General features: G+C 38.9%; 1 protein-coding gene across 1 annotated transcript in view; it reads left to right on the forward strand.

Annotated features, from left to right (window-relative positions):
* Positions 1-15,698, forward strand: part of LOC114224816 (disintegrin and metalloproteinase domain-containing protein 32-like) — a 190,678-nt gene that overhangs the window by 75,500 nt on the left and 99,480 nt on the right. The gene's annotated exons all lie outside the window — the stretch shown is intronic.

Raw genomic sequence — 15,698 nt, forward strand, 5'->3', positions numbered from 1 at the left:
ACTTTGGGAGGAACAAGGTAGCACCTCTATGTTGGACAGATGGGACTGGGCAAAACTAGGGGCAGTCTCATATCCTTATGAAGATGTTTATCATGATCTAGGAAAAAAGGTAATTAAGACTTTAGGGAAGAAACAGTGGAAATAGGGATAAGGAAGCATATTTTTCTCAAATGCTTATCTTCAGTCAGTATGCAAGGCCCTCTCATATTCCCTGTGTTGATATAAGACTGGCCAAGTTCACATTACATATGTCTGGAGACATACCATACAGAGAAAGAAGATCGAGACAGCCTGATTTTTCTTTTTGTTCCTGGGGTCTTGGTACTTTATCAATTCTTTTTTTCCTTCACAATCTTTGCCTGTGGTGTCCCTATTGCCTAGAATACTCGTTTCTCTTTCTCATTGCTTTATCCAGTTAGTTAACTATTTCTTTTTTTTCTCCTTTTTTTGGTCACCTTCCTGATTTTATTTTTTTATTTAAATTCAGTTAATTAACATGTAGTGTATTATTAGTTTCAGAGGTAGAGGTCAGTGATTCGTTGGTCCTGTATAACACCCAGTGCTCATTACATCACGTGCCCGCCTTAATGTCCATCACCCACTTACCGCATCCTCCCACCCCACTCCCATCCAGCACCCTCATTTTGTTTCCTATGATTAAGAGTCTCTTATGGTTTGTCTCCCTCTCTGGTTTCATCTTGTTTAATTTTTCCCTCTTCCCCTATGATCCTGTGCTTTGTTTCTTAAATTCCACATATGAGTGAGATCATATGATAATTGTCTTTCTCTGATTGACTTATTTCACTTAGCATGATACCCTTTAGTTTCATCTACGTCATTCCAAATGGCAAGATTTCATTCTTTTTGGTGGCTGAGTTGTATTCCTTTGTATATACTTACCATATCTTCTTTATCCATTCATCTGTCAATGGACATCTGGGCTCTTTCCATAGTTTGGCTATTATGGACATTGCTGCTATAAACATTGGGGTGCAGATTCCCCTTTGGGTCACTACATTTGTATCTTTGGGGTATAGGCCTAGTAGTGCAATTGCTGGGTTGTAGGGTAGCTAAAATGTTTCATACCTCCAAAAGAGTCTTTAAAAGAAAATTTTATGTCTGTTTTAAAAATTTATAATATTTATAAATATTTTATATATATTAGAAATAAATTATTGATACAAATAGATGCATCATTGAAAGGTAAAGTAATTGGTTTTGCAATTTTCCCATCTTATTTATTTTTTTAAAAAACAAATTTAAGTACTAAAAACTTTTTAAATTACAAAATAATTTATGTTCTGTCCCTTTTTAAAAGTTAAATAGGAACATATAAGGAAATTTATGTACATCTATGGCATCTCCCCTCTCAGGAAGTGATAAACCACTATTAACATTTTGATTAATACGTATCTTCTACATTGTGTCTTTATCTGTTACTGTGGCTCCCTCTCTCTATATTTTTGCAAAAATGAGATTTTGCAGCACATATTTTTATTTCTGATACTGTTATAATTTTTGTTACAAAATTTATGCATTTACATGGCAAAATTATTTTAATTATAAGTATAAAAAGCAAAAATTGATAGTAATTCTTCCTTATCTTCTTCAGGGAGTCCTACTGAAGACTTTATAATGTCTGTTTAAACTCTTCTTGTAGCTAAACTTATTATTTAAAGTAATTATGCTCTTCCCCCTGTTTTGATTTATAAACTTTAGGCAATGTTGGTTAATATTATCTATGATATATTTAGTCCACTCTCTCTGTTTGTCATGTATATATTCTTATATTTTTATTATTTTAACAACATTCACATTATTAAAATATATTCTTACATACTACTTTTAATATATATATTATATATTTATATATAGTATGAAATATATAGCATACATATATATGGTATATAATATTATAAAAGGTATATTATTAAAATATGTTACCAAATAATATACTACATATGTTATTGAAATATATAATAATTATATCTCATTACACATTATATGCCTATGTACTTCATAGTTATGTATATATAATATATACATAATACATAGTATCACATGATCTTATCATTTTAATAATATTTATATTTTTATTCATATCTTTTTATATTATATTGACTTACCTTAGGCAATGCCCACTGATTACTTGCTATGAAAAATAAGAAATTAGAATAGTTGAACACTTCTTATATCCATTGTCAAGATCTATAAAATTTATAATTCTATAAAAGCTTTTATACTTTGTCTACAGGTTAACTTAAAAATTGAATTAATAAATGGTATTTTATAATATTGTGAATATATAAATAATATTAACTCTTGGGTAAAGAAATATATTGTTATGCTGGTAAAGCTTTGATGGTCAAAGGAGGACCTTTTAGGCATCAGGGTCTAATGGAGATGCTTAATTATTTTCTCACTTCTTTAACTTCTAAGAGTGAAACCAACTACCATAAAAAATTAAATCTCATCTTCCTTTACTTAGAACCCTTTCCTATTTTTTTGGAGTAACTCTTGAGTTTTTTTGTTTGTTTGGTATCCAGTTTATTTTATTGTTTAAAGTATTATTATTTTTCTATTTGAATTGGGTATTATATATTGAGTTCAAGATAAAGAAAAGTTTATGTCTTCATAGGGCTCAATGTGGGCCAGTTCAGAATTTATTTGTAGACCAGACTTTTCTTTCAGTGTCACTTCCTTTCTCTGGCATCCTAGGGGCTATATCCTAAATCTATTAGGTGTTAAATTATTTTCAAAATTATTCTTTACATTCCTTTAATTACAAGAAATCATTTTCTTTTGTTTTTGACCAGATTCTTTGTCCAGTGTTCTGGGTGCAGGACTTTTTGGGCAGGAGGCACTTCCTCAAGGAAACTCATCGCCTGCTCCCACCCTAGAAGGAAGGCAAGAGGGAATTCCTAGCTATGACTGTCCATCTCTCACCTGTAGCTTTTCTGTTTGCTTTTGGGGCAATGGAGACATGAGACAGGTGTGGGCCAGATATGATTGAGGAACATTTGTTACACTTGATTACAGTTCAAAATGGGATAGGTCTACTAGTGCCACAGGTCTAGATTTGTCTTTATTTTTCTGGAAAGCTAGGGAGAATATTTTAGAACTACTTTACCACTCAACATAAGGATTGAGGAAGGAATATAGGAATCTAAAATATTTTTATCTTTTCATATAGGTCTTTTTGAAAATTTTATTTCCAGTATAGTTAACATACAGTGTTATATTCATTTCAGCAGTATGATATAGTGATTTGATAATTCTATATATTACTCAGTGCTCATCAAATAAGTGTACTCAATCCCCTTCACCTGTTTCACCCGTGACCTCTTCCCCCCCCCACCACCTCCCCTTTGTAACCATCAGTTTGTTCTTTATAGTTAGAAGTCTGGTTTTTGGTTTGCTTCTTTTCTTACTCTTCATTTGTTTTGTTTCTTAAATTCCACGTTTGAGTGAAATCATATGCATTTTTTTTTTCTGACTGACTTATCACTAAGCATTATAACTTCTAGATCCATCCGTCCATGTTGTTGCAAATGGCATGATTTCATTCTTTTTTTTTTAAGTTTTTATTTAAATTCCAGTTAGTTATCATACCGTGTAATATTAGTTTCAGTATACAATTTATAGTGATTCTACACTTCCATACAACACCTGGTGCTCATCACAACAAGTGTGCTCCTTAATCCCATCACCTATTTCACCCATTCTTCCACCAACCTCCCCTCTGATAACCATCAGTTTGTTCTCTGCAGTTGAGAGTCTATTTCCTGGTTTGCCCCCCCCCTTTTTCCCCCCTGCTTGTTTGTTTTGTTTCTTTTACTCATGAAAGTTTTCCTTTTATAATTTTCTTCTAATTATTGTCTTGTCTTTTTTACTTAAAGAAGTCCCTTTAACATATCTTGTAAAGTCAGTTTAGTGGTGATAAATTCTTCCAACTTTTGTTTGTCTGAATTGAATTTGTCTCCTTGAATTCTGAATGATAGCATCAGGGAGAGTATTATTGTTTGTAGTTTTCTCCTATCAGCACTTTGAAGATGTCATGCTACTACCTTTTGGCCTGCAAGGTTTCTGCTGAAAAAAATCAGCTGATAGCATTATTATAGGGTTTTCTTGTATATAACTAGTTGTTTTGCTCTTGGTACTTTTAAGATTCTCTCTTTATCTTAATCTTTGCCATTTTAATTATTATGTGTTGTGGTGTGTGCTTCCTACAGTTTATTTTCTTTGTGGCTGTCTGTGCTTCCTGGACCTGGATGTCTGTTTCTTTCCCCAAGTTAGTGAAGTTTGCAGCCATTATTTCTCCAAATAAGTTTTCTGCTTATTTCTCTTTTACCCTTGGGATCTCTATAATGAGAGTATTAGTATGCTTGATGTTGTACCAGAGATCCTTTAACACATCCTCATTAAAAAAAATTTTTTTTTTTAATTTTTTGCTGTTCAGCTTGGGCACTTTCTATTACCCTGTCTTCCCAGTCATTAATTCATCTTCTGCTTTCTCTAATCTGTTATTGATTCTCTCTAGTGTATTTTCATTTCAGTTACTCTATTCTTCAAGTCTGATTGTTTTTTATTTTTTATTTTTAAATATTTTATTAATTTATTTGACAGAGAGAGACACAGCGAGAGAGGGAACACAAGGAGGGGGAGTGGGAGAGGGAGAAGCAGGCTTCCCGCGGAGCAGGGAACCTGATGCGGGGCTCGATCCCAGGACCCTGGGATCATGACCTGAGCCAAAGGCAGACAGTTTAATGACTGAGCCACCCAGATGCCCCCAAGTCTGATTGTTTTTTAAAAAAATATTTTCTGTCTCTTTGTTGAAGTTCCCATGAGTTCATCCTCTCTTCTTTCCAGTCCAGTCAGCGTGTTTTTCTTTTTAAAGATTTTATTTATTTGAGAGAGAGAGAGAGAGAGAGAGCATGAGCAGGTGTGGGGGAGAGGGGCAGAGGGAGAGGGAGAAGCTAACTCCCCCCTGAGCAGGGACCCCAGTGCAGAACTTGATCCCAGGACCCTGGAATCGTGACCTGAGCCAAAGGTAGACACTTAACTGACTGAGCCACCCAGGTGTTCCTCCAGTGAGCATGTTTTTGACCATTACTTTTATCTCTTTATCAGGTAAGTTGCTTATCTCAGTTTTGTTCAGCTCTTTTTCTGAGGTTTTTGTCTTGTTCTTTAGTTTGGAGCATATTTCTCTGTTGCCTCATTTTGTTTTTCTTTTTGCGTTTGTTTCTATGAATTAAGTAGAACAGCTTCTTATCTTAGACTTGAAAAAATGACCTTTTTAAGAACATCCCTTATGGACTGTATGTGCCTGATGGCTTTGGTTGCCTTGCTGGATCTGTAATGTGTGTGGGCTGGAAGTCCTGGGACATCTCATACTGCCCTGGTGGGATGGCTGGAGCTGAAGTGGGCACTCAACAGGGGGCTCTGGGGCTCTCTGTATAGTGGGTTTTTGGCCCAGAGTACCTCAGGATACTTTGCACATATGTCACCTTGGTGAGATGGCTGGTGCTATTGTCGGCACTGTCCAAGGATATCCCTGTATGTGCCACATGGGGGCCATCTTGTGAGGCTTTTCTGGGAGGACCACTGGGTCTGGTGTGGGCCAGGATCCCAGGGCTTACTGAGGCACTAGGCTGGCTAGGGTGCCCTGATCCTGCTTTTGTCTGTGCTATCAAGGTGGAGGAGGAATGTAAGCAATGGTACTCTCCTACCCCTCTGGCCCTAGAGAGTGTTCCAGAGCTCCCTGGCCACTTGATAGAATTCTAGGGCTGTTTCCTTTATATTCTAGTTGCTCTTTAAACTGTGACACTTTTTTTCCCCTGTATTCCAGAGTGTCCAGGGCTGGTGTTGGCTAGGGGCCCAGGGTTGGCTAAGGTGGTGGGCTGGCTAGGGTGCCTGAATTTTGCTCCTGTCTTTGCCATCAAATTAACAGGATAATGTAAACACTGGTGCCAGCCTCTCTGATTCCCCACCACTTGGTGGAGGGTTAGTTCCTTTATATTCTAGTTTCCCTTTTAAATTCTGGCTTTTATTTTTTACTTATTTATTTATTTAGTTTATTTTTTAAATTTTATTTTATTATGTTATATTAGTCACCATACGTCATTAGTTTTTGATGTAGTGACCCATGATTCATTGTTTTCGTGTAACAGCCAGTGCTCCATGCAGTGTGTGCCCTCTTTAATACCCATCACCGGGCTAACCCATCCCCCCACCCCCTCCCCTCTAGAACCCTCAGTTTGTTTCTCAGAGTCCATAGTCTCTCACGGTTCATCTCTCCCTCCGATTTCCCTCCCTTCATTTTTCCCTTCCTTCTCCTAATGTCCTCCATGCTGTTCCTTATGTTCCACAAATAAGTGAAACCATATGTAATTGACTCTCTGCTTGACTTCTTTCACTTAGCATAATCTCCTCCAGTCCCATCCATGTTGATGTAAAAGTTGGGTATTCATCCTTTCCGATGGCTGAGTAATATTCCATTGTATATATGGACCCCATCTTCTTTATCCATTCATCTGTTGAAGGGCATCTCAGCTCTTTCCACAGTTTGGCTATTGTGGACATTGCTGCTATGAACATTGGTGTGCATATGGCCCTTCTTTTCACTACATCTGTGTCTTTGGGGTAAATACCCAGGAGTGCAATTGCTGGGTCATAGGGTAGCTCTATTTTTAATTTTCTGAGGCACCTCCACACTGTTTTCCAAAGTGGCTGTACCACTTGCATTCCCATGAACAGTGTAAGAGGGTTCCCCTTTGTTTCCACAACCTCTCTAATATTTGTTGTTTTCTTGCCTTGTCAATTGTTGCCACTCTGACTGGTGTAAGGTGGTATCTCAGTGTGGTTTTGATTTGAATTTCCCTGATGGCTAATAATGATGAACATTTTTTCATGTGTCTGTTAGCCATTTGTATGTCTTCTTCAAAGAAGTATCTGTTCATGTCTTCTGCCCATTTTTTGACTTGATTATTTGTGTTTTGGGTGTTGAGTTTGAGAAGTTCTTTATAGATCTTGGATACCAGCCCTTTATCTGTAGTGTCATTTGCAAATATCTTCTCCCATTCTGTGGGTTGCCTCCTAAAATTTGTATGGAAGCAGAAAAGACCCCAAATTGCCAAGGAAATGTTCAAAAAGAAAAACAAAGCTGGGGGCATCACGTTGCCCAATTTCAAGCTATATTACAAAGCTATGATCACCAAGACAGCATGGTACTGGCACAAAAACAGGCATATAGACCAATGGAACAGAATAGAGAGCCCAGATATGGACGCTCAACTCTCTGGTCAAATAATCTTCGATAAAGCAGGAAAAAACATGCAATGGAAAAAAGCCAGTCTCTTCAATAAATGCTGCTGGGAAAATTGGACAGCCACATGTAGAAGAATGAAATTCTACCATTCTCTAACACCCTACACAATGGTAAACTCAAAATGAATGAAAGACCTCAATATGAGACAGGAATCCATCAAAATCCTAGAGGAGAACATAGGCAGTAACCTCTTTGACATCGGCCTCAGCAACTTCTTTCAAGATACATCTCCAAAAGTTAGTGATACAAAAGCAATAATGAACTTTTGGGACTTCATTAAGATAAAAAGCTTCTGCATAGCAAAGGAAACAGTCAATAAATTCTGGCTTTTAAAAATGAATCTGCTCACAGTCCCTCAGTGCTATCTTCCCACACTGTAGCCTACAGCATCGGGGTGGTGTTTCTGTCATTTTTGTGTCCCCATCTCTCCTTCCCTTCTCTATGTGGTTCCTCTATCTTATGTTGTCTAGAAGCTGTTCAGTGTGCCCTTAGTTCTTTTCCAGGAAGAACTGCCCTATAGGTAGGCATAGATTGGGTGTCTTTGGAAAAGATGAGTTCAGGGTCTTCCTAGGTTGCCATCTGGGAGCCTCCGTTGGTATATGTGCATTTGAGTAAGTGGTCTCAGCAGAGACAGTTCATTATCAGTCAGCTCAGTTTGGGTTCCTAGACATGTCCACTCGTAATGCTCTGGGGCAGGTGAAGCTTGCTCTCAGGGTCTATTTTTGGGTGAGGCTACTGCCTGAGCTCTGGGGTTGGGGATGGAATTGCTGCTAGCTGATAACAGTTGGATAGGCCTGCTGACTTGGTTCCCTGCCCAAGTGAGAGTGTAGGAGATGCTCTGAACTTGCCTGGGTTCATTCATCAGGCTTCCTAGATGGGTAGGACAGGTACTTTACTCAGCAGGAGATGGGCTATGATTTAGATTCCCTGTCATGGCAGGGTAGCAGAATGTACCCCAAGTCCTGTATGGCCCATTGTTTGGGGACCCAAAACAGGCAATACCATACACTGAATTCTTGGCTAGATAGGGCAGTGGTTTTGCTCTGAAGATGGGGAAAGCCATGGGCTGTGCTCTCTGTTCAAGTGTCACTCTAAGTGGGCTATGCAGTTTCCCATGTACACTGGTTAGATTCCCTGGTCTAGGCTGGCTGAAGTCTATATTTAGCAATGGGCAGGACTACAAATTAGTTTCCCTGCAAAAGTGGAGATGAGAATCAGCTGGATTTGTGGTCTTGACTTAAGCTAACCGGTACCCTAAGTTCCATGGTCAAATAGTGCCATTGGCTTTGCTCTGTGGATGATCACCTCTGCCTGCCATTCTCTCTGTTCAAGAGATGCTGGGTTACACAGATTTCAGAGGTACCAGCTAGGTATTCTGTTCAGTTAGGGTCACAGCTACACTCAGAGGTCAGAATTAAATCCCATTCTTGGGCAGAGCAGGAGAGCCATTTCTAAGCAGCCTCTTAGATATTTGCAGTTAAGCTGTCTGGTTGGGCAGGGCCAGGAGCTACATAGAGCCATGGATGGGATGTGTGTGTGTGTGTGTGTGTGTGTGTGTGTGTGTGTGTGTGTGTATACCACATCTTCTTTAGCCATTCATCTATCGATAGGCATCTTGGCTCTTTCCATAGTTTGGTTATTGTGAACATTGCTGCTATAAACATCAGGGTACATGTACCCTTTCAGATCACTATATTTGCATCTTTGGGGGAAATACCCAGTAGTGCAATTGCTGGGTCGTAGGGTAGCTCTATTTTCAACCTTTTGAGGAAACTCCATACTGTTTTCCAGAGTGGCTTCACCAGCTTGCATTCCCACCAACAGTATAGGGGGTTCCCCTTTCTCCGCATCCCCACTCACATCTTTCGTTTCCTGACTTGTTAATTTTAGCCATTCTGACTGATGTGAGGTGGTATCTCATTGAGGTTTTCATTTGGATTTCCCTGATGCCGAGTGATGTTGAGCACTTTTTCATGTGTCTGTTGGCCATTTGGATGTCTTCTTTGGAAAAATGTCTGTTCATGTCTTCTGCCCATTTCTTGATTGGATCATTTGTTCTTTGGGTGTTGAGTTTGATAAGTTCTTTATAGATTTTGGATAATAGCCCTTTATCTGATATGTCATTTGGAAATATCTTCTCCCACTCTGTCGGTTGTTTTTTGGTTTAGTTGACTGTTTCTTTTGCGGTGGCTTCTTATCTTGATGAAGTCCCAATAGTTCATAAGCCCTTGCTTCCCTTGCCTTTGGCAATGTTTCGAAGAGGTCAAAGAGGTTGCTGCCTGTGTTCTCCTTTAGGATTTTGATGGACTCCTATCTCACATTTAGGTCTTTCAACCATTTGGAGTCTATTTTTGTGTGTGGTGTAAGGAAATGGTCCAGTTTCATTCTTCTGCATGTGGCTGTCCAATTTTCCCAACACCATTTGTTGAAGAGACTGTCTTTTTTCCATTGGACATTCTTTCCTGCTGTGTCAGAGATGAGTTGACCATAGAGTTGAGGGTCCATTTCTGGGCCTATATTCTGTTCCATTGATCTATGTGTCTGTTTTTGTGCCAGTACCATACTGTCTTGATGCAGACATCTTTGTAATAGAGCTTGAAGTCCGGAATTGTGAGGCCACCAGCTGTACTTTTCTTTTTCAACAGTCCTCTGGCTATTTGGTGTCTTTTCTGGTTCCATACAAATTTTAGGATTATTTGTTCCATTTCTTTGAAAAAAGTGGATGGTGTTTTGATAGGGATTGCATTGAATGTGTCGACTGCTCTAGGTAGCATTGACAACTTCACAATATTTGTTCTTCCAATCCATGAGCATGGAACGTTTTTCCATTTCTTTATGTCTTCCTCAATTTCTTTCATGAGTATTTTATAGTTTTCTGAGTACAGATTCTTTGCCTCTTTGGTTAAATTTATTCCTAGGTCTCTTATGATTTTGGGTGCATTTGTAAATGGGATCGACTCCTTAGTTTCTCTTTCTTCTGTCTTGTTGTTGGTGTATAGGAATGCCACTGATTTCTGTGCATTGATTTTCTATCCTGCCACTTTCCTGAATTCCTGTGTGAGTCTAGCAGTTTTGGGGTGGAGTCTTCTGGGTTTTCCACATACAGTATCATATCATCTGCAAAAAGTGAGAGTTTGACTTCTTCTTTGCTGATTCGGATGCCTTTGATTTCTTTTTGTTGTCTGATTGCTGTGGCTAGGACTTCTAATACTATGTTGAATACCAGTGGTGATAGTGGACATCTCTGCCATGTTCTGACCTTAGGGGGAAAGCTCTCAGGTTTTCTCCATTGAGAATGATATTCGCTGTGGGTTTTTCATAGATAGCTTTTATGATATTGAGGTATGTACCCTCTATCCCTATACTCAAGAGTTTTGATCAAGAAAGGAAGCTGTACTTTGTCAAATGTTTTTTCTGCATCTATTGAGAAGATCATATGGTTATTTTTCTTTCTTTTATTAATGTATTGTATCACATTGATTGATTTGCAGATGTTGAACCAACCTTGCAGCCCAGGGATAAATCCCACTTGGTCGAGGTGAATAATCCTTTTAATGTACTGTTGGATCCTATTGGCTAGTATTTTGGTGAGAATTTTTGCATCCATGTTCATCAACAATATTGGTCTGTAATTCTCTTTTTCGATGGGGTCTTTGGTTTTGGGATCAAGGTAATGGCGGCCTCATAAAACGTGTTTGGAAGTTTTCCTTCCATTTCTATTTTTTGGAACAGTTTCAGAAGAATAGGGATTAATTCTTCTTTAAATTTTGGTAGAATTCCCCTGGGAAGCCATCTGGCCCTGAGCTCATGTTTGTTGGGAGATTTTTGATGACTGCTTTAATTTCCTTAGTGGTTATAGGTCTGTTCAGGTTTTCTATTTCTTCCTGGTTCAGTTTTGGTAGTTTATACATCTCTAGTATTGCATCCATTTCTTCCAGGTTATCTAACTAGCTGGCATATAGTTGCTCATGATATGTTCTTATAATTGTTTGTATTTCTTTGGTGTTGGTTGTGATCTCTCCGGTTTCATTCATGATTTTGTTGATTAGGGTCATTTCTCTTTTCTTTTTGATAAGTCTGGGCAGGGGTTTATCAATCTTGTTAATTCTTTCAAAGAACCAGCTCCTAGTTTCGTTGATCTTTTCTACTGTTCTTTTGGTGTCTATTTCCTTGATTTGTTCTGATCTTTATTATTTCTCTTCTCCTGCTGGGTTTAGCTTTATTTGCTGTTCTTTCTCCAGCTCCTTTAGGTGTACGGTTAGGTTGTGTATTTGAGACCTTTCTTGATTCTTGAGAAAGGCTTGTATTGCTATATACTTTCCTCTTAAGACTGCTTTTGCTGCATCCCAAAGATTTAGAACAGTTGTGTTTTCATTTTCATTGGTTTCCATTAATTTTTTTAATTCTTAAATTTCCTAGTTGACCCTTTCATTCTTTAGTTAGGATGCTCTTTATCCTCCATGTATTTGAGTTCTTTCCGACTTTCCTCTTGTGATTGAGTTCTAGTTTCAAAGATTTGTGGTCTGAAAATATGCGGGGAATGATACCAATCTTTTGGTACTGGTTGAGACCTGATTTTTGACCTAGGATGTTATCTATTCTGGATAGTGTTCCATGGGCACTAGGGAAGAATGTGTATCCTGTTGCTTTGGAATGGAATGTTCTGAATATATCTGTGAAGTCCATTTGGTCCAGTGTGTCATTTAAAGTCTTTATTTCCTTGTTGATCTTTTGCTTAGATGATCTGTCCATTTCAGTCAGGGGGGTGTTAAAGTCCCCCACTATTATTGTATTGTTATCAATGTGTTTCTTTGCTTTTGTTATTAATTGCCTTATATAATTGGCTGCTCCCATGTTAGGGGCATAGATATTTTCAATTGTTAGATGTTGTTGGATAGACCCTTTAAGTAGGATATAGTGTCCTTCCTCATTTCTTATTATAGTCTTTGGTTTAAAATCTAATTTCTGTGATATAAGGATTGCCACCCCAGCTTTCTTTTGGTGTCCATTAGAATGGTAAATGGTTTTCCACCCCCTCACTTTCAATGTGGGGGTGTCTCTGGGTCTAAAATGAGTCTCTTTCAGACAGCATATTGATGGGTCTTGTTTTTTTATCCAATCTGATAGCCTGTTTCTTTTGATTGGGGCACTTGGTCCATTTACACTCAGGGTAACTATTGAAAGATATGGATTTAGTGCCATTGTATTGCCTGTAAGGTGACTGTTATTGTCACTATATTGTCTCTGTTTCTTTCTGGTCTATGTTACTTTTAGGCTCTCTCTTTGCTTAGAGGTCTCCTTTCAATATTTCTTGTAGGCTGGTTTCGTGTTTGCAATTTCCTTTATTTTTTGTGTGTCCTGAGAGCTTTTTATCTCTCTTATTTTCAAAGACAGCCCAGCTGGATATAGTATTCATGGCTGCATATTTTTCTCATTTAGTACTCTGAAGGTATCATGCCAGTCTTTTCTGGCGTGCCAGGTCTCTGTGAATAGGTCTGTTGCCAATCTAATGTTTCTACCATTGTAGGTTACAGATATTTTCTCCCGAGCTGCTTTCAGGATTTTCTGTTTGTCTCTGAGACTCGTAAGTTTTACTATGAGATGTTGGGGTGTTGACTTATTTTTATTGAATTTGAGGGAGGTTCTCTGTGCCTCCTGGATTTTGATGCCTGTTTTCTTCCCCACATTAGGGAAGTTCTCTGCCAGAATTTGCTCCAGTATACCTTCTGCTCCTCTCTCTTCTTCCTCTTCTGGGATCCCAATTATTCTAATATTGTTTCGTCTTGTGGTATCACTTATCTCTCGAATTCTGCCTTCGTGATCCAGTAGTTGTTTATCTCTCTTTTTCTCAGCTTCTTTATTTTCTATCATTTGGTTTTCTATATCACTAATTCTTTCTTCTGCCTCATTTATCTAAACAGAGCCTCCATTTTTTATTGCACCTCTAATAGCCTTTTTGATTTTGACTTGGTTAGATTTTAGTTCTTTTATTTCTCCAGAAAGCGTTTCTCTAATATCTTCCATGCTTTTTTCAAGCCCAGCTAGTATCTTTATAATCGTCATTCTGAACTCTAGTTCCGATATCTTACCAATGTGTGTATTAATTAGGGCAGTCGGTACTGCCTCTTGTTCTTTTTTTGAGGTGATTTTTTTTCCATCTTGTTATTTTGTCCAGAGGAGAATAGATGAATGAGAGAACAAAATGCTAACAGGATAACAACGACCCCAGAAAAATAGACACTAAACAAATCAGAAGAGACCTGAAACCAGGGGAAAAGAAAGGGAGAGAAAGAAAAAAGAAAAAAAAAAGATAAAAAAACAAAAAAACCCAGAATATGATCAAATATGATCAGGCTGGTGCACGGATCCATGCCAGACGCTAGATTTGGGCGTATTTTGTTCTGTTAGAAGAAAGTGCCTCCCAAAATTTTAAAGAAAGAAAAATTTATATATGTACAAAAATAAGGGCATATACGATGAAGGGATGTAATATGACTGTAAAGATGAAAATTATAAAATTTTCAAAAGGAATGATAAAATAAGAAGTTGTTTGAAAAAAGAAAGGAGAGGATTTAAAAAATGAAAAAAAAAAAGGGGGAGAGAATGTGATCAGGCAGGAGACTAGAACAAAGCCATACACTAGAGATTTAGGGTATATTTTGGTCTGTTAGAAGAAACTGTATCCCAAAGTTTTAAAAAGAGAACAACTTATATATATATATATATACCAAAAATAAGGTTAACTACTATGAAGGGATAGAATATGCCTCTAAAAATGAAAAATAAAAAATGTTTTTTAAAAAAGGAATTGGTAAGATGTTGGTTGAAAAGGGAAAAAGAAAAATTCAAAAAGAAAAAGAAAAAGGAAAAAAGAAACTAAAAAATTAACTTCGAAAGACTAAAGATTCCTGGGAAAAAAACATGAATTTTTTTTTTTAAAGCCATTAATTCTATATGCAATATTCCCCTAGTGCTGGAGTTCTGCCTTTCTCATTGATGGGTAAACTTGGTCTTGGCTGGCTGTTCTTGCTGATCTTCTGGGGGAGGGGCCTGTTGCCATGGTTCTCAAATGTCTTTGCCAGAGGCGGAATTGCCCCAACCTTGCTGGGTCCCAGCTAAGTAATCTGCTTGGATTTGCTCCCTGGAGCTTTTGTTCCTGCAAGCTTTCCATACCACTTTGGAGGAGGATAGTGAAAATGGCCGCCTTCCCATCTCCACCCTGGAGGAACTGAGAATTTGGGGCCCCACTCCTCAGTGAGCCCCCAGAGTAAAGCAGTCAATCACTCCCTTCTCCCTGGTCTCTGGCCGCACTCCATGCTCACGTGGCCTGTGACCAAGGGTTTCTATCTCTGGCACACGACCCCATGTGGAGTCTCCAAACTCAGCTGATTCCTGCTATGTGCTCCCACGCCCCTCCTCCCGCCCATCCTCCCCAGGGGAGGAAGGGAGTCTCCCTGGATCTGTTGCTTCTTAGGTCCCTGCTGGAGGAGCAGTGCCCTGACTGTGCTGCTGATCACAGTTCATGGCAACCCCGAGCTGAGAGCCCACTCCTCAGCTCTGTCTTTGCAGCCAGCTTCCCTGTCTGATACCTGGGAGTTTTGCCACATTCAGGCACCCCCGGTCTTTCTGTGACCCCGAGGGTCCTGAGACCACACTGTCCCAGCAAGGGTTCCACCCCACACTCAGCCACTGGAGCGATGTCCCTCAGTGGAGCTGACTTTTAAAGTTCTGATTTTGTGCTCTGTTGCTCTATCACTTGCTGGTAGCGGCTGTCGGAGGCCCCCTCACCGCCATCTATCCTCCCAAATATCGCCTCGGATTCACTTCTTCGCATGTCCTACCTTCCAGAAAGTGGTTGATTTTCTGTTCAGAGAGTTGTTGCTATTCTTTTCTTCCATCTCTTGTTGAGTTCGTAGGTGTTCAGAATGGTTTGATCCCTACCCAGCTGCATTCCTGGGACCAGACGAAATCCAGGTCTCCTACTCCTCCACCATCTTGCTTCTCCCCCTGATTTAATTCTTAATATGGACCTGAAGGCCGTGAGGGTTGGTGAGACAAATCACCTAGGTATTGTCATCAAAAGTTATTTTTGGTGGGGCTCTGTCATATTGTTTAGAGGGAGGCTTCCTATGCTGGAAAGGGAAATCCAAATATATTTGTCCATGTCACTCCCAATTGTTTCCTTCCCAAGTTTCATATTCTTATTCCTTCCCTATCAGATCTGGTAGATTTGAGGATTAAGTTAGTGCTATAGCCCTACAGTCCTTATGCTTTTGGTGCATGGTCCTCAATCATGTCAATCCAACCAATATAGGAGACGAGGAGTTACTACATTGCTGCTGCAGAGGCTTACTAACTGCCTATTTGCATT

The sequence above is a fragment of the Eumetopias jubatus genome, unplaced genomic scaffold (genome assembly GCF_037043125.1).
Source record: "Eumetopias jubatus isolate StellerSeaLion01/CBP00866 unplaced genomic scaffold, mEumJub1_p1.0 scaffold_2, whole genome shotgun sequence".
Taxonomy (NCBI): Eukaryota; Metazoa; Chordata; class Mammalia; order Carnivora; family Otariidae; genus Eumetopias; species Eumetopias jubatus.